Source organism: Propithecus coquereli, unplaced genomic scaffold (genome assembly GCF_000956105.1).
Source record: "Propithecus coquereli isolate 6110/MARCELLA unplaced genomic scaffold, Pcoq_1.0 Scaffold17, whole genome shotgun sequence".
Lineage (NCBI taxonomy): Eukaryota > Metazoa > Chordata > Mammalia > Primates > Indriidae > Propithecus > Propithecus coquereli.
In genome coordinates, this window is record NW_012141635.1 from 6,191,294 (window position 1) to 6,209,473 (window position 18,180).

General features: G+C 44.5%; 2 pseudogenes across 2 annotated transcripts; both read left to right on the forward strand.

Moving 5' to 3' along the window:
• Window positions 1–14,868: 14,868 nt before the first annotated feature.
• LOC105808198 lies at window positions 14,869–16,730 on the forward strand (annotated as a pseudogene). Its single transcript, XR_001137370.1, has one exon. The product of XR_001137370.1 is annotated as a dihydrolipoyllysine-residue succinyltransferase component of 2-oxoglutarate dehydrogenase complex, mitochondrial pseudogene (transcript).
• Window positions 15,535–16,543, forward strand: LOC105808197 (annotated as a pseudogene). Its single transcript, XR_001137369.1, has one exon. The product of XR_001137369.1 is annotated as a dihydrolipoyllysine-residue succinyltransferase component of 2-oxoglutarate dehydrogenase complex, mitochondrial pseudogene (transcript).
• Window positions 16,731–18,180: the final 1,450 nt, after the last annotated feature.

Here is an 18,180-nt window from a genome sequence, read left to right on the forward strand (position 1 = left end):
CTGCTTCTTTCTGCATCTTTACTTTGCATGGGCTCTGAATTTACCCAGCTGGTCAATCTCTTTTATGGTAAATGTGTGCCCATTTTATTAAAAGAAAGGCCTCTTAAAATGCAGCTGGTAAGCTTCCTGTTTGCTAGTCCTCGCAGATTCCTTTTGCAACCGAAGCGGGCGTGTTACTTTGATAGTCATATGAAATAACCTTAACTTTGCCTGAGGATATTTATAACAAGACATGCAGAATTATTGCACCATAAAGCCTGCTTCACTGATTCTTGCTGATTAAAAACTTTAAAAAAAAAAACTAATGTAATAAAAAACAAAAAGACTCAACAGCTGGAGTTCTGAAGACAGCCAAGCCGGAGCCGCGGTGGCTCGCCCGTGCCCTTTGTGACGACGCCTGCGGGTGAGAGGCCGGGCAGCTGCAGCGGGGCCCCTCCCGGAGGTGCTTCACGCACCACCCACCTGCCTTCCCGCCCCACGCTGAGGCGGAGAGGGAACGGGCTGGGAGGGACCAGCTTGTCTCTGCCACGCCGGAGGCCAGTGCCAACTTTTGCTTTAGGAAAAATGAAGGCAGAGCAATCCCTGGTGTTAGGTGAGGCGAAGACTCCCACCCTGTCCCCAGGCAGACAGGCCAAACAGGATGGGGACATTTTTAATTGATGCCAGCACCTTGCAAGCATAAGCAGTTGGCAGAAGCTGGCAGAACCTTTATTCTTCCTTCCAAGGTGCCATGTACTAGGCACATCCTCAAGGGCACTGTGAAATCGGCCCGGTGGGGTTGTTTACCCCTGGCTGTTGGCCAGAAGCGAACTGGTTTCATCAAGCCCTGAGCAGAGACGCCGTGAACACTCGCTGGTGCGTCCAGCGTTAATCCTCCTGTTCTTTCGGTGCTGTCACGGCCTTCCCATGCCGCTCCTATTGTGAGCTCGGCTCTGGGCCCTCGCCCGCGCCTTCTCCACCCTCCCCTGGCCACACACACACACGCAAACACGCACACACTCTCACACATGCAGGACTCTTAATCCAGCAGGTCAGAGATTACAGATCTCCCTGAACCTAGCTCAGGTGGAAAAACTGCTGGAAAAGATAAAGAAGAGCAAAGCCTCATCTTATTCCTGAGGGGTGACCAAAGAATATTGCTACACGTTGTTCCTGAAAATGGTCTTACCCAGTGATCAGGCCAGGGAAGGGCTGTGCTGTAGAGGCACCCCAGTCATGCCCATCGCCAATCATGGGTGACCCTCACCAACTGTGTTTGATAATATCAGGCAGAATAAAAGAATAATGATTGAGGGAACATTCGTGTACTCAACTCCCACTGTAACTAAAAGGCCACTGCTCCACCTTTGGAGTCTGCTGGTTCCTGTCCCCTTCTCTCTCCATGAAAGGTAATCCATCACCCTGAGCTGTGTGTTCGCCATCCTTACCTTTCTTTGCATGTTTATCATGTGTCTTGGTATCTCTAACTGGAGTATTCTGTTTGCATGTCTTTGGGCTCTTCATGATGGATTAATGCAGGACACAGTCTTCTGAAACTTGCTTCCTGCCAACACCAGGCTAGGCTCCTGGGAAGCACCATTTTTGGCTGCAGGTGAGTCTCATTCAGTTTCGCTGCTGCCTTGAGTGTCCCATTGTATGGACACATTGGTTCTGATGGGTATTTGGGTTGTTTTCAGGTTTTTACTATTATAGACCTCCTTGCTATGCTATGTACATTTGAGACATGTCTCTTTGTGCAAGACTTTCTCCAGAAGTGAGATTACTGGATTATACAATATGAACATCTTCAATTTTCCAAAGCGGCTAGGTCAGGCCGAGTGGGGTGGCTCACACCTGTAATCTCAGCACTCTGGGAGGCCAAGGCGGGAGGATCGCTTGAGGCCAGGAGTTGTTCAAGACCAGCCTGGGAAACAGAGGGAGACCAAAAAAAAAAAAAATAAGCTGGATGTGGTGGTGACTGCCTGTAGTCCCAGCTACTAGGGAGGCTGAGGCAGGAGGCTGGCTTAAGCCCAGGAATTCAAGGTTACAGTGAGCTATTATTGGGCCACTGTACTCTAGCCTGGTTGACAGAGAGAGACCCTCTCTGTCTTTTTATTTCTAAAAAATAAAATAAAATAAATAAAAAGCCCCAAAACAAAACGGCTGGATCAGTCTATATTCTGATAGGCAGGGTAGTAAGTGTACCACTTGTTTCACATCGTTACCAACACCTGAGATTGGTTTTGATATTTGCCAGTCTGGTGGGTATGAAGTGAGAGTTCATGTGGTTTCAATTTGAGTTCTCCTGTTGTTTAATAACAATGGTTTGCTTTCATATGCAAATTAGCCATGCTGACAAACCTATTCAAATCTTTTGCCTATTTGTCTTGACAAATTAATAGGTGGATGTTCTTTATATATTTTGGACACCAATCCCTAGTCAATTATGTTTGTTCCAAATATATGCTCCCACTTTTGGCTTATTAGCTCATTCAATTAATATGCTTGATTTAGAGTATTATGCTGATAATACTTTAAATTGCATTTTTAAAATAAATGTTCTATTGTTGGTTGTTGATAGATTGTGAAAACGTAATTGATTTCGTATGTTGATCTTTATATCTTGCACCTTACTAAAAATTCGATCAGTACTAATAATCTTTCTGTAGATTGTTGAGGGTTGTTTGTGAAGACAATTGTATCACCTGCAAATAATATCAGCTTTGTTTTTTTTCTTTGCAATCTTTATCATTATTATTATTGTAATTATTAGTATTTTGAGAGAGTTTCACTCTGTCACCTTGGGTAGAGTGCAGTGGCTCATTGTAGCTCACTGCAACCTCAAACTCCTGGACTTAAGCGATCCTCTTACCTCAGCCTCCCAAGCAGCTAGGGCTACAGGCATGTGCCACAATGTCCAGCTAATTTTTCTATTTTTAGTATAGATGAGGTCTGGCTCTTGCTCAGGCTGTTCTCAAACTCGTGAGCTCAAGCAATCCTCCCGCCTCGGCCTCCCAGAATGCTAGGATTACAGGCGTGAGCCACCACACCCGGCCCCTTTGCAACCTTTATACTTTTTCTTTCTTTTTTTGTTCTCTGTTGGTATCTCCAGTAGAAAATGGAGTAGAAGTAGTGACAGGAGACACATTTGTCTTGTGCCTGATATTAAAGGGAACACGTATGATGTTTCACCACTGACGATGATGTCGGCAGATACTTTTTACTAAGCTGCAGAAGTTCCTTTATATCCTTAGGTTGTTCAGAATTTTTTATTTTGTTTTTTTAAATCATGAATGGATGGAGTATTTTAAAAACTACTCTTTTTCCGCTGTAATTGAGAGGAAGACAAGACTTTTCCCCTTTACTCTATTAATGGAGTAAATGACATTAATTGATTTTTTTAGTATTTATGACCAACTAGGTCATAATGATTTTATACCATGCTGGAGCTTGTTAGTACTCTGATTATCTATTGCTGTATAACAAACTCCCCTCAAAATTAGTTGTTTAAAGCAACATCCACTTGATTAGACCTACAATTTTGCAGGCCAGGAATGTGGGCAGAACTCAGCTCACGATGCTCCTGCTCCCTAAGGACTCGTTGAGGTCACTTGGTGGTATAAGATGGCAGATGGGCTGGTCTGGCAGGTCCAAGACAGCTTCACTCACACGTCTGCCTTGATAGAAATGGCTGATAAGCTGGAGTTGCCTGGGACTGTCACTGCAGCGCCATCATGTGCCTCTGCAGCTGGCATTCTCAGGGTAGTCCTCTTACCCTCAGCTCAGGGCTCCTAGACAGAGTGTCCTGAGAGACTAAGGCAGAAGCTACAAGCTTCTCACTAGCTTGAAGTCATTCAGTGCTACTTCTACCACATTCTATGATTGAGCACTTTCCTAGAGCCAACCCAGATTCAAAAAGAAAGTCATTAGACTCTATGTTTCAGTGGGAAGAGTAGCAAAAAATGTGTGGTCGTCTTTAATCTGCCGTAGTTAGCTAGTAGTTTATGATTTTTACATGTATTTATAACTTTCTTTACAGCTACTGGTTTTTCTACCAAAGTTATGCTAGCCTCATTAAAATGAGATGGTGAGTCTTACCTACTTTTTTCTCTATTCCAAAATAATTTGAGACTGGTTTCATTCCTTGAATGTTGATAGAACTTGCTAGGAAAATCATCTGAGCCTGATGTTCCTTTTGCAGAAAGATTTTTAAATTATAGATTTGATTTATTTAATAGTTATAGGACTATTTGAGTTTTCTATTTTTTCTTGAGTTCATGATGGGAAGTTATATTGATCTGGTAATTTGTCCATTTCATCTTCATTTTCAAATTTTTTGTCTTCTGTTTCTTTTTCTTTCCTTTCTTGTCTTCTTTTATCTTTTTTAACACTCATTTTCTTATTTTAACTTTTCATTATAGAAAAATTTAAACTCATATGAAAGTGGAGAAATATCTCTCAGCTTCAACAAAGATCAACAAATTTTGTCTATCCTCTGTACCTTCCCATAACCCACACTGGATTACTTTTAAGCAAAACCAAGCCATCATATAATTTTATGCATAAATTCTTCAGTCTGTATCTATAATATTTAAAAGGTCTTTTATAAAACAAAACCATTTTACCATTATTACATCTTTTAAAAATGGCAATTCTTTAATATCATTAAATACTTGGTTAGTGTGCAAATTTTCCTAACTGTCTCACAAAAAATGTGGGATTTTTTTTCCTTCTTGGTTTGTTTGAATTGGATTCAACAAGGTTCTCTCATTCTTTCTTCTTTTAGAGTAAACATTATTTTTCTTATCTCATTTTTCTCTTACTAGCTTGGAAATTATATAATTTATTCTTTCTTACTATTCTAGAAATTCTAACTTATCAAAGTCTAAAGTTAATCAAAATCTTTTCTCCCTTTTTGAATAGTATTTGGTTCAGAACACTTTAAATCCTATCAACGAACCCCTCCCCTGATCTCAGATTTATATGCTAATGGTGTCTTGTATTTTGGTTCTAATTTTTAACTCTGTAAGACATTATTATTGTCTTGTACCATAAACATTTATTTAGGTTTACCCACATATTTACCACTTTTCCTGCTCATCATTCTTTCTTGCATCTCATTTTTCATATGAAATCATTTTTCTTCAGCCTAAAGTATAACATTTAGAATTTCCTTTGTGTGAGTCCTTTGGGAGAAACTCTATTTTTCTTTATCTGAAAATGTCTTTGTTTTGTTCTCATTCTAGTAATATTTTTGGGTGCATATACAATATTAGGTGGATGATTATTTTCTCTCAGTATGTTAAAGATGTCATTCTGATGTTTTCTGGCTTCCTGTGTTACTGTTGAGAAGTCACCTATCTGTCTAATTATTGTTCCTTTAGGTATTCTGTCTTTTTTCTTTTGCTGCTTTTAAGATCTCCTTCCTTTTTTTTTTTTGGTGTTAAAATAATTTCATTGAGTGTAGATAATGATGACGGTGAAGGTGATCCTAGTTGGAAGTTTTTTAGGCTTCCTAAATCTATGAATTAGTGTCTTCTACAGTTCTGAAATTTTTTTCATATCTTGAAATATGATATTCCTCATCCTTTCTTCCTTCTTCTGGAATGCTAACTAGACATATATTAATCTTCCTCATGATTTTCATGTCTTTTAAGCTATCTTTCATATTTTCTATTTCTTTGACTCTCTGTGATACATTCTACCTAATTCTCCAGAACTATCTTCTAGTTCACAAATTCTCTCTTCACCTGTGTCTAATCTGCTGTTAAACTCAACTTCTCAGTTTCACATTTTAATTATCATTTTCATTTCTTGAAATTTTGTTTGGTTCTTTTTCAAATATGGTCATGTATAGTCTCTTCCTCTTTTAAATTTATTATTTTTATCTTTTAAAATATATCAAATATTTATTTCATATTTTATGTCTAAATTCCAATATCTAAAATCTTCATGGGTCTGAATCGTCTATCTTTTTTTCCTGTTTGTACTCACTTATGTTTTGTTTCCTTATGTATTTTGTGATTCTTGACTATGAGCTCATATCTGTGGGAATTATTTGAGGCTGGATTGAAGGAGTTTCTCTTGGGAAGATTTATATTTGCTTCTTTTAGGCATCTGGGGGCACCACCCGTCATAGACATCTTTTAACTAGACATTCAACTTGAGTTTTTTTCTTCCTCCCCAGTTCAAGGTTCAAAAAGGCAAATTCCTTGCATCCCTTTGATGGAAGGAGCAGGTGAGTCTATTTCCCAGTTCACTCTTAAATGGAAGATATAACCCATTAGGATTCTGGATTTATGCAGGGGGCTCTTCTATTAGACTTCCCACCTTAATTGGGCCCTGTTTCTTTCACCAACAAGGCTGTGAAATCAAAATTAAAGTTTACTGTTAGAACAAGTGTTATCAGGGTGTAAGCTGGCTTTAGAATTCTGCTTCTTTCTCTGAGTTTTCACTCTCACTTTTACTTAGCTTTCTTCACTTACCTATTTATTTATTTTGCCAAACTCACCAACACTCTTTAGATATCAGCATTGTTAACTGTTTTCCATGGGAGGATAGGTCAGGCTGTCTTCTCCATCATACTTCCAGAATTTAAGCTCCTCTCCACAGTTACTGCTCCAGTTCTTATTCCCAGAGTGTTAACTCTTGCTAGGCAAAGTTTTAGGAGCTCCTAGCTTCAAAAGAGCCCACCTGACTGACTGCTTTGCAATCTCTGTCTCCATTTCTGTCAGATCCATCTGATCATCCACTGCTACTTAAAATCTTTTCCTCTTGGTCTGCACCCCTGGCCCTCTGCTTTCAGAGGACCCTCTGCCTTCCTACAAGTACAGTGAGCCCATGAGGTGTGAGTTCTCTCATCTTCTACCCTCTCTATTTTACAATACCTCTTTATCCTATTTATCCTTCCTACTTATTTTTCCCTCAAGTCCCATTTGGAGAATTTGTCCCCCCTTTCCAAGGCAAATCCTTTATCCGTGCTATGAATTCCATCTTGGCAGCTGGAATTTCTCCTTTCCTGCACCGTTTCTTTGCATCTTTTGCCAATTATATTCCTGCTAATCTTTCAAGGGTGAGTATAGTACTTTCTGTTCTGTGGTGCCTTTTGAGATGTCCTTTCTCCCTTCATCCCAAATTTCCACAATGAACTCCAAGAGCACTTTATTGTTACATCAACATTAACATAGGACTTAGTTGCCATGCAGTATTACTATTTGCATAACTATCCTCGCCTCTAAAAATTGTGAACTCCTGAGAGAAGGCACTGTTTTCTGCACTATTTCTCACCATGCTATTTCTTACTGTGCTAAACACAGAGTGGCTCGCTGTAAATGCTATTGAATTAACAAATGGATCCCTTCTTTCCTTCCCTAGAAATCAATCTCTTCAACGATCTCTTTTTCTTACTGGGTCTTCATCTCCACTAGATCCTTCCTTCCTGTGGTCAGACACATTCAAGTATTTTGGAACTTGAAGGGAAAGAAAAATATCTTTGCTTAATCCTGCTGTTTCCTTTTTTATCTTTTCCCATCTAAATATCTTAAACATATGGTCTGTGACTTACGTCTTCTTTCTTTACCCTGCATCTTTCTTTAACCATCTGTAATCTGACCTCTGCTTACACCACTTTGCTTAACCTACCTTCCTAAATACAAAATTTCCTTCTGATGACCACCACATCCCCTCCTCAGCTTATATGTGATACTCTGCGCGCCCCTGCTGGGAAAGCATCCTGTGCCCGGAGTGACCCTGCAGTGCTGGTCTCCTGCACTCTGACCACTTCCCTCCATGCCTGCCCTCCACCGACACCTGTTCTCAGCTCGAAGCTTCCCCGTCGGTGCTGAGGGACCCCACCCCACCACCTTTGGGACTTCAGCTGTTACGGAGGGGGCTGCTTTTCACACTTGATTCTCCTTCCCTAATCTCTTCTAAACCTAAAGTCTTGGATCCCTAAATTCTTCCCAGACATTTTCATTTGATGTCCCTGTGCTCAAGATGGCTCATTTTCCTAAATTTTTTTGCATTCATTTCTTCCATCACCTCTTGGTTCATTTAGGCTCGAAAATCTCTGTTTCGTTTCATCCTTCCCAGTTCCTTGCTCCCTTCTTCCTCACACCCTGTTAAGGTGGTTCCACCTCCATGAAATCTCTTTCCCTTCCAGTTGAGGACTCGCCCTGCGGATGCCCCTGCCTCTCCCGCCAGCCTCTTTCCTTTCTCAGTCCTTTTGCACATCATTGCCTAATATTCCAAAAATTCCCCTGGAATACAATGGCAATCTATGGGAAAACACTATGGATTTTGGAATCAGACAAACCAGGACTTGGATCCCACTTCCACTATCGACTGGCCGGGTGTGTTACTTCCTCCACTTCTGTCAGGGCAACGTCACTCATCACATAGGATTTTAGTGAGATGATACAATAAAGTCATCTTTCTGTATATATTTTTGTTGTTAATGGATGAATAAGCTGTTTCAGAGCAATTAAGTAATTTCCCAAAGTCACAGTCTATAAAGCAGGGCAGAATTTTTCACACATCTCACAGGACAAGGTGAATATAAGCTTTGAATTAATCTATATGAATCAATGAGTCCATATACTAGTGTCCCGAAACAAATTCTAGATTCACGAAGTTCTTTAGGATGCTGAAGACACTGGCTATGGTGGGGCTGGAGCAGCTCCAGGTACACATGAGGGGCTGGGACCAGAGGGAAGCTGAGGCAGTGTGGGACTAGCGAGGCTCAGCACACTTGGAGGCTGGAGGGGGAAAGGGGAGGAGAGAGGATGGCATCCAAAGAACCCCTGGATGGCAGGACTGTCACCAGAAAATGAGAAAGGATGTGGAGCTCTTTGTGTACTTTTAGGATGTTGAGTGGATTTAATCCTTTTCTGCCCAGGGAACTTCACTCTTCATGAATGTCTTGGGGATCTGGCCAATTTGAGAATGTTCCTGGTGATACTAAAGCTCATTTTATGAGATTGGCGGCCATTACTTTTAAACCATCAATCTCATCTTTTAAAGCAATGAGAATGATCGCTTTGAAAAATCCCATTTCATGATGGGAAGTGCAGTCATGGAAAGCACCCAAATAAAATTCGGGATCCCCTCTTCTGCCTCAGCCCTGGATGAGTGAGGGGCTATAGCCTCACACTGAAGCCCCTCTGACTGATGCTCTGGTGGAGCAACGAGAACATCCAGTAGCACAAACTGGAGAAAAAACACGGAGAATGCACCTTAATCCATGGCAGCTGCCCTTTGCTTTGCCGCTTGGTGTCATGTGTCCAGCTTCAATATGGCAGCAGCGTGGCTCCAACCTACTTGCCTGTGTGGCTGGGAACTGTGTTTTTCTCTTTGCCTCGTACTCCTGAGATCAATGGCTCCTGTTGACCATCCATGTAGAACTCCCCAGTAAAAATATTTTGTGATGAGTTTTGTCTGGAGAATGCGGCATGTCATTCTCCCCTTCTGCAGATTCCCAGGGAATATCGGAAGTTGTAACAAAGACTGTTTTTTACAGTTGATTTTACTGTTTATTACCATAGTACTAGCTCCCAGGGCCCAGGTCATATCCTGCAAGAGTAGAGCTTATGGAGTTACAGAAGCTCCTATCTTCAGAGTCTCTCACCTCCAGCCTGCTCTTTAATTGTCCTGGGTTCAAGGCCAACCTCTCCAGCAACGGCAAGCACAGGGCCTAGGGCCCATGAAAATGTTTTAATTTAAAATTCTTTTAAAATCAGAAGAAAAAATCAATTTCATTCATATATATAATATGTGACATGTAAATCCAACCTGGATTATATTTGTCTTCTGCTATGGTTTGAATGTTTGTCTCATCTGAGACTCACGCTGAAATTTAATCCCCAAGTTTAATGGGGGATGGGAGACTTTAAGAGGTGACTGGGTTATGAGGGCTCTGTCTGCATGGATGGATCAGTCCATTTGTGGATTTGTAGTGGGTTAATGGATTAATGGATTATAACAGAACGGGACTGGTGGCTGTATAAGAAGAGGGCCAGACCCCTGAGCTAGCATGTTAGCATGCTCGGCCCCCTCAGAATTCTGCAGAGAGTTCCCAGCAGACGCAGCCCCTCGACCTTGCACTTCTCAGCCTCTATACCCATAAGAAATAAATTCTTTTTCTTTATAAATGGCCCAGTTTCAGGTATTCTGTTATAAGCAACAGAAAACGGACTAAGACATCTTCATACCAATGCAATCACAAAATATATTTTTAATATTTTTTATGGAAGAAGAGGCTCCCAGAAGCAAAGGTGCCTTGGGCCCCCGAAGTCCCCATGCAGCTCTCCATGTTCAGCATTGACTATGCCATTGGAGACAGCTTCTGCCCTCAGGTTCCACCAGCAGCAAGAAGGTAAGCCAGACAGTTTTGGACATTTGAGTGGGTGGAAAAAGTGTCCCATGATTCTGCATCTTCCAAAGCAGCCCTAAGGGAGAACACGGTATCATGACAGTGGCTTTGCGGACAGAGGGCTGATCCCATCATGCAGGCATGTCTTCAAAGGAGCCTGCCCGCAGAGCAGGGCGCCAGGTGGTCAGTGAGCCCAGGTTGGCACCATTTCCCTTGGGTGAGTGCATGGGAGCTGCCCCAGCCCTCTGGCTGAGGCGTGGAAGTGGGTGCATGCTCCTCTTTCCGTAGAACAAAGGCTCTCTCATGTCCTGGGGACCCACCAGCTCTCAGGAGTCTTTAAGGAACAAATGCCTACCATGCAAGCTTAGTTTGTGCATTTATTTTTTTCAGGAAAATTCCTTTTAACCTCTGGATTTGTGAAGTACTGAGAAGTGTGTGTTAAACAGGAAAGGTTCTCCATGCCTCATGGGTAAATTCTTTAGCTCCCCTGCATCCTAGGGCATCAGGTGCCTTGGGATGTCATAAAACTCCTCTGAGGTCAAGTGCATGGGGCCAGCAGTGCAGCGGACACAGGGAGGCAGCCTTGTGTCCCTGCAGGGGCCCTGGGTGAGCACCTAGGCAAGAGATTAAGGTGCCAGCTCCAGCACTTCTGGCTGTGGGGAGGACAGGGCCTTTTCCAAGCACTGTCTGGATGACAGGATCTGGGTAAAAGGCCCTACAGGCACCACTTGTTTTAACCCTCACTGCAGCCGTCTAAAGGAGGCAGATGAGGACACTGATCTTTAAAGAGGTTGTGGACAGACATGCTGAATTGTCCAACCGATGACCCTCAAGTTGCCTGGCAGCTTCCTGCTTGCTATCGCCAAGTCCTGGGCAACTGGCATTCCCAGCCCTCCCTGAACAACCCACATCTGTGCTCAGACTTCCCTGCACCCCTGCATGAGAAGGGCACCCTTAAGGCTCCCTTTATACCCAGTAAAAATGGAGAGCAACAGGGAACAGGACCCCTCCCCTTGATCACACGCATGGCCCGCCCTGCTGTGCAGTGGTCTAGGCTGGACGTTGAGAGAGTGCGGGACAGACACAGGCACCTGCTGACCCTCCTGCCCGTGAGGTGCAGCCTGCCCCAGGCGACACTATGTGGCTGCCCGTGCCCCTCAGCATAACCGGGCTCAAGCACTGTTCCCAAGGTCACATAGCTAGCAAGGGGCTGGGCCAGGATTTGAATGAGGCCAAGTGATTCCAGAACCCGTGTGTGCCAAACCACTGCATTCTCCCCTAGCACCGTTTCTTCTTCCCAAACACCCTGAATAACCCTTGCCTTGGCCCTCTCACCAGGCTTCTGGGAAGGTCAAATGAGATAATTCATGCAAAAGCACTTTGTAAGTGACAACTACTCTGCTTCCTGGTTTAATAACCCTCCCCAACCCACTCACACCTCTTTATTTTCAAATTCCTTAGTGAAGGGTTGGTTGTGTTGTCTTGATTTGGGGCAGTAATGATTTCTGAAAAGCAAAGTTATTGATATGTGCAAGTTCAAAGCCCTTTGGGGGGGTGCATTTCAACATGGTATGGTGGTGGGGACATAGAAGGCTGGTAGGATCTCCAGTTTCTAGTTTGTCTCCCTTCCTCCCTCCCTCTCTCCTTTTCTTCCTTCATTCTTTCTTTAATTTCTTTCTTCCAGCAAATATTTATGAAGCGGGCACCATGCTGAGCCATCATAGTCCAGGGCTCTGTTCTGGGCACTGGGCAGCCTGCAGTGACTGGAGCAAATCAAGCAGCTCCTCCCAGAGGCTGGGAGAAGGGTGCAAGGTGAGTGGGTGGGGAGGACAGCCCCGATCTGGTCTTTTGTGTAGAAATCTGAAATGTTGGTGTAATCTATTATTTTTCCCAGTTATTCTAAATGTAGAACTCTGTGCGGAGATGAGATAAGATAGAAAGGTGAGGGATGAGGAGGAAGAGGGTAACAGAAGGTCACAAACAGCTCCTCCTGAAAAGTCACTTGGTTGGCTCATTGAGCTGGGCTTTGGGGTTTTTTTAAAGGTCAGAGCTAGATCCTTAAGTCCAGTGCCACCCAATACTTGCACCAAGTGGCCCCAGAGGCAGAGGAGAGTGAATCACTGTCCCTGAAGGAGACTCAGACTGAGCCTGAGGCTGCCAGATACAAGAGAGATTTCTTTGAAGTATCTTTTGTGGCTTAAAAATTAATGTAATTTTTTTTTTTTTTTTTTTGAGACACAGTCTCGCTCTGTTGCCCGGGCTAGAGTGCCGTGGTGTCATCCTAGCTCACAGCAACCTCCAACTCCTGGGCTCAAGCGATCCTCCTGCCTCAGCCTCCCAAGTAGCTGGGACTACAGGCATGCGCCACCATGCCCAGCTAATTTTTTCTATATATTTTCAGTTGTCCAGCTCATTTCTTTCTATTTTTAGTAGAGACGGAGTCTCGCTCTTGCTCAGGCTGGTCTCGAACTCCTGACCTCAAACAATCCGCCCACCTCAGCCTCCCAGGGTTCTGGGATTACAGGCGTGAGCCACCGCGCCTGGCCAAAAATTAATGTAATTTTGGCATGCTTTTCATAACATAGCTGTTTGTTTTAATATAAAAACTGTCCCCCCGAGACCACACATACTGTATGATTCTGTTCATTTGGAAGGTTCAAAATAGGCAAATCTATGGGGACAGAAAGTAGACTGGTGGTTGCCAGGGGCGGGGAGGGCTGGGGATGGCAGACCATGGTCATAGCAGACAGGGTTCTCTTTTTTGGGGGTGACAAAAATAATTTAACATTGATTGTGGTAATGATGGCACAACTCTGTGAATATACTAAAAACCACTGAAATGTACACTTTAAACGGGTGGATTGTATGGGGTGTGAATTATATCCCATAAAGCTGTTTAAGAAAATGAAAAACATTCCTTCCAATCTTCAAGTAAAATTGGCATCCCAGGAAGGTGAGTGATTTGCAGTGTTTCATCACTAAGCTGGGGTTAAATGCACCCATCTGAAAGGCAAGATTCTGGTTCAACACCACTAATTTACAGATTTATGGGAACCCTGAGATGGTGACTTGCCCAAGACCACCCAAGTAGGGAGGACAGCCAGGTGTCCTGAGTCCCAGTTCAGGACAACAAGGTGAACCTCCACGGGTACCCTGTACTGGACTTGGGTTCACCTTGTTTCATTTTCCTAAATCATTTATGTACCAAGTTGGTTCAGCCACGTGTGTTCCTTGGCCCATGTCATTAGCAATCTTCTATGGGCTTTCTCTGGCTTTCCACACCCAAGATGTCCCCAAACAAGTGACTGTGTCTGCAGATCCCTCACGCCCACCTTCCACGGGGGCTGGCGGGAGTGGCAGGAGGAGGTGGGCCCCACCCATTCTTGCCTTGGGCCCTACTGAGCCGAAGGCCAGCTCTGCCTTCCAGAAGCTGTGGGAGTGAGATCCGCTATCTGTTTAATCACGGAAGAACCAGTGGTATCTGGATGGAATCTCGGCCAGCACACTTTCATCCTAGCTTGCCCAGCATTGGGCAAGCCGTGAAAGTGAACTGTTGGGATTAAACTCGAGGATGGCTCGTGTAGTAACCTGCAGCCCCATGGCCTCTCCTTCTGCAGATGACTTCACGCCAGGCATCCACGGGCGTGTCCAGAGAATGGCCCCTTCCTGCCAACCTGGACCTTCTAAGTATGAAAGGCTCAGATGGCCTCTGGTAACCTCAGACCTCCTGTGTGTTCTGTATGGTTCTAGCATCCAGTCTTTCATGAGATCTTCACAAGATCCTGGGAAGTAGACAAGGCGGACAATACTGACTTTCATTTTCCAGATGTGGAAGCCAAGACTTAAAGAATGTAAGTTATTTGCCCAAGATTTTTCAGCCAGCAAATGAAGAAGCTGTGTCTGCTCCACACCTCTCCACCCAGCTATTTCCACCATGCCCTGGGCTCAGATTTTAGCAGCAGCCCATGGAGAATAGTCCAGAAGGTTGCCTGTGGCCTCAAAGGACAGTGAGAACATTAACCACCATCTATTGCATTTGAAGACCACCTCCAGAATAATGTCATTTTAAATCCACGCCCAGGGCTGAACTTGGTGTGAAAAGATGGGAGCGACAGCAGTCCTAAGTGTACTGAGCAGTATTTCCTAATAACTCACTCTCTTCCCTCCTCCTTCTATTGAAAGTGAGTGGTTAGGGATGAATGGTCATAGGCACAGATGGCAGCGTGAGCTATTTCACTGAGGAGGTAGGTGTTTAACTACCACCTGTCCAGGAGATGGGCGACACGTCCCGGAAATGACCCTAACAGGGAACTCTTTTTAAAAATTTTATTCGTTTATTTATTTTGAGACAGGGTCTCGCTATGTTGCCCACATGGTCTCTAACTCCTGGGCTTAAGTGATCCTCCCACCTCTGCTTCCCGAGTAGCTGGGACTGCAGGCGCTCACCGCCACGCCCAGCGACAGGAGCTCTTCCTGACAGGGCCCAGGGAAGGAAACCTGGAGATGTGGGGCAGGGCTGCCTCGGTCCCGTTGCATGTCCCGGGCGTTCAGCCGCTCGCTCTCCGCCTTCCTGAAGGGGAACTGCCCTCTAGGGAGACGTTCCCTGCCTGGGGTCTCCTTATGCCAGGGACCAGGTTACCCTGAAAACAGGAAGATTGTCATTAACAACAGTAGTGTGTTCAGTGTTCGCTTCTTCAGAACCACGGCTGTGTGCAAGGATGATTTAGTTACAGTCAAAACCCCAGCATTTGCAGAATCTGTCACAGAGGGAGATGTCAGGTGGGAGAAAGCTGTTGGGGACACAGTTGCAGAAGATGAAGTGGTTTGTGAGATTGAAACTGACACGACATCCGTGCAGGTTCCATCACCAGCAAATGGCGTGATTGAAGCTCTTTTGGTACCCGATGGGGGAAAAGTCGAAGGAGGCACTCCTCTTTTCACGCTCAGGAAAACTGGTGCTGCTCCTGCTAAGGCCAAGCCAGCTGAAGCTCCTGCTGCCACAGCCCCAAAAGCAGAGCCTACGGCATCAGCAGTTCCTCCTTCCCCTGAAGCACCCATACCCACTCAGATGCCACCAGTGCCCTCGCCTTAACAACCTGCTTCTAGCAAACCAGTGTCTGCAGTAAAACCCACTGCTGCCCCTCCACTAGCTGAGCCAGGAGCTGGCAAAGGTCTGCGTTCAGAACATCAGGAGAAAATGAACAGGATGCGACAGCGCATTGCTCAGCGTCTGAAGGAGGCCCAGAATACTTGTGCAACGCTGACCACTTTCAATGAGATTGACATGAGTAACATCCAAGAGATGAGGGCTCGGCACAAAGATGCTTTTCTGAAGAAACATAACCTCAAATTAGGCTTCATATCAGCATTTGTGAAGGCTTCAGCCTTTGCCTTGCAGGAGCAGCCTGTTGTAAATGCAGTGATTGACGATACAACCAAAGAAGTGGTGTATAGGGATTATATTGACATCAGTGTTGCAGTGGCCACCCCACAGGGTCTGGTGGTTCCTGTCATCAGGAATGTAGAAGCTATGAATTATGCAGATATTGAACAGACCATCCGTGAACTGGGAGAGAAGGCCCGAAAGAGTGAACTTGCCATTGAAGATATGGACGGTGGTACTTTCACCATTAGCAATGGAGGCGTGTTTGGCTCACTCTTTGGAACACCCATTATCAACCCCCCCTCAGTCTGCCATCCTGGGCGTGCATGCCATCTTTGACAGGCCAGTGGCCGTGGGAGGCAAGGTGGAGGTTCGGCCCATGATGTACGTGGCATTGACTTATGATCACCGGCTGATTGATGGCAGAGAGGCCATGACTTTCCTCCGCAAAATCAAGGCAGCGGTAGAGGATCCCAGAGTCCTCCTCCTGGACCTTTAGGAGGAAGTCACATGCCCTACAAATCGATCATGCGGGAACTGAAAACCAGTCTTCTCCCTGTCCCCTCACGGGTCCCAGGTTAGCCTGGTGACAGGCAGGCATATGCTGTTGGCCTCAAGCAAGGAAGCAGGGCACTATCTAACCAGCAGTTGAAGGTCTTTCCTTGGTGCTCCTGCCAGGCGCTCTCCCTCTCTCTACCCATCTCTTACCCACAAATATCTTATTTCCTTGGGCTTGAGAGAGAGAGAGCGCCTTAATGGATGCTCATTATATTCCTGCCTTTCTTCAATCAGCACTCTGCAAAGGTGATTTTGCTTCTACCCAGTACCAGTACACTATAGGGAAACCACCGGGGCTATGTGATTATGTTTCTATCTTTTGAAAGTCTGCTCTCCAGAGATGTCTAGGAGGATGCTGTGCCTCCCAAGCTCACAGCAGCCTGTGTCCTGGCTGTGCACGTTCTCGCTTGACTCTACCTGTGTGGAGGTATTAAACACAGGTGAAGAGGAAAAAAAAAAAAAAAAAGCCTGACTTTCCCTGTCAGGCATGATCACCTGCCCACTGATTTGAATTCAAACATCTTACTATCTTTTAATAAGATTCATAAGATTAAATTAAAAATTATCTGCTTGTCTAGTATTTTTAAAGTGCTTTTAAAAATCTGCAGAACCCTTTATTCAAAAGAAATAAAAATCCATAAATCTAAGAAAAGCAGAACTGAAAAAAAAAGAGCTTCCTGGAGGATGAACTACCCAGAGTCTCAACCCCTAATAGTTCTGGCAGCCCTTGAAAATTCTAGAATTTCTCTGAAAACTACTGATTTAGTCTCTCATTTCCCACGTGAGGAAATGAAATAGAATAATGGTAATCCTGGTTATATTTTATTGAGGTCTTATTATGTATTCATCTTTTTATTTTCCCAACAGCCCTGTAAAATGAGTGTGATTTTCTTGGATTATTGGAAGAGGGATGTGAGACTCAGGAAGGTTAAGGAACTTTCTCCAAGTCACCCAGGGAATGTGTGCAGGGACAAGGGCCATATATACCTAGGACCGTCTGGCTGCAAAGCCAACACTGGACGAAGTCCTCAGAAACAGAGTTCCCACCAGACCTGGATTCTGTAGGAACAACGGCTTAATGGAAACTCAATGTAGATTTGTTTTTCAACCTCTAAAAAGGCCACCTTTCAACGACACCTACTTTGAACAGCAGAAGGCCTTGTTTTGGTGAAATTCGATGGGATATGTGGCTTTTGATGTTCTAGAGGAGATGTTGGCAGTTTACCCATGACACAGAAGAAATTCAGGCCAAGTCCCCAAAGTCACTCTGAAGCTATGGCGGCAAGGACGAGGTGCCTGCATCCCTGATACAGGATCGTGCAGTGGCTGAGAAGGACTCCTACCTGGCAGGTGGCACGCAGACAGGAAAGTCAGCATCGTAAAAAGTCAGGAACTTTGGAAGCATCTGGTACAATGTCTTTGTTTTACAAATGAAAGAAACTGTAGGATGGCATGGCAGAAAAAGGAGGAGGAGGAGGCGACCATGTCCCAGTGAAACCAGAAGCCCCTGCAGCGTGGCAGCAGTTGTGGCTAACAGCACCCACTTTGGGGAGAGCGCCGGTCACCGCGACCACAGCTCGTGCATCCAGCAGCTGCCAACGAGAACTTACGGCACGCCAAGCACGTGCTGGGGCTGTGGGATTCACGTATCAACACAACATACAAAGACTCCTTCCCCAATGGAGCTCACAGCCTACTAAAGCGAGACGGGCATTACACAAGAATTATATAGTGGTCTTCAAAGTCTGTTGATTATGTAATCCAGGAGTGCAAAGTTTTTGACAGTGTTCCTCCAATGTAAGTCTACTTATTTCTGAATTATATGCATGTGCTTGTGTACTATTATATTATGGATATTTAAATCTATTCCCAAAATAGAAAATATTAAATA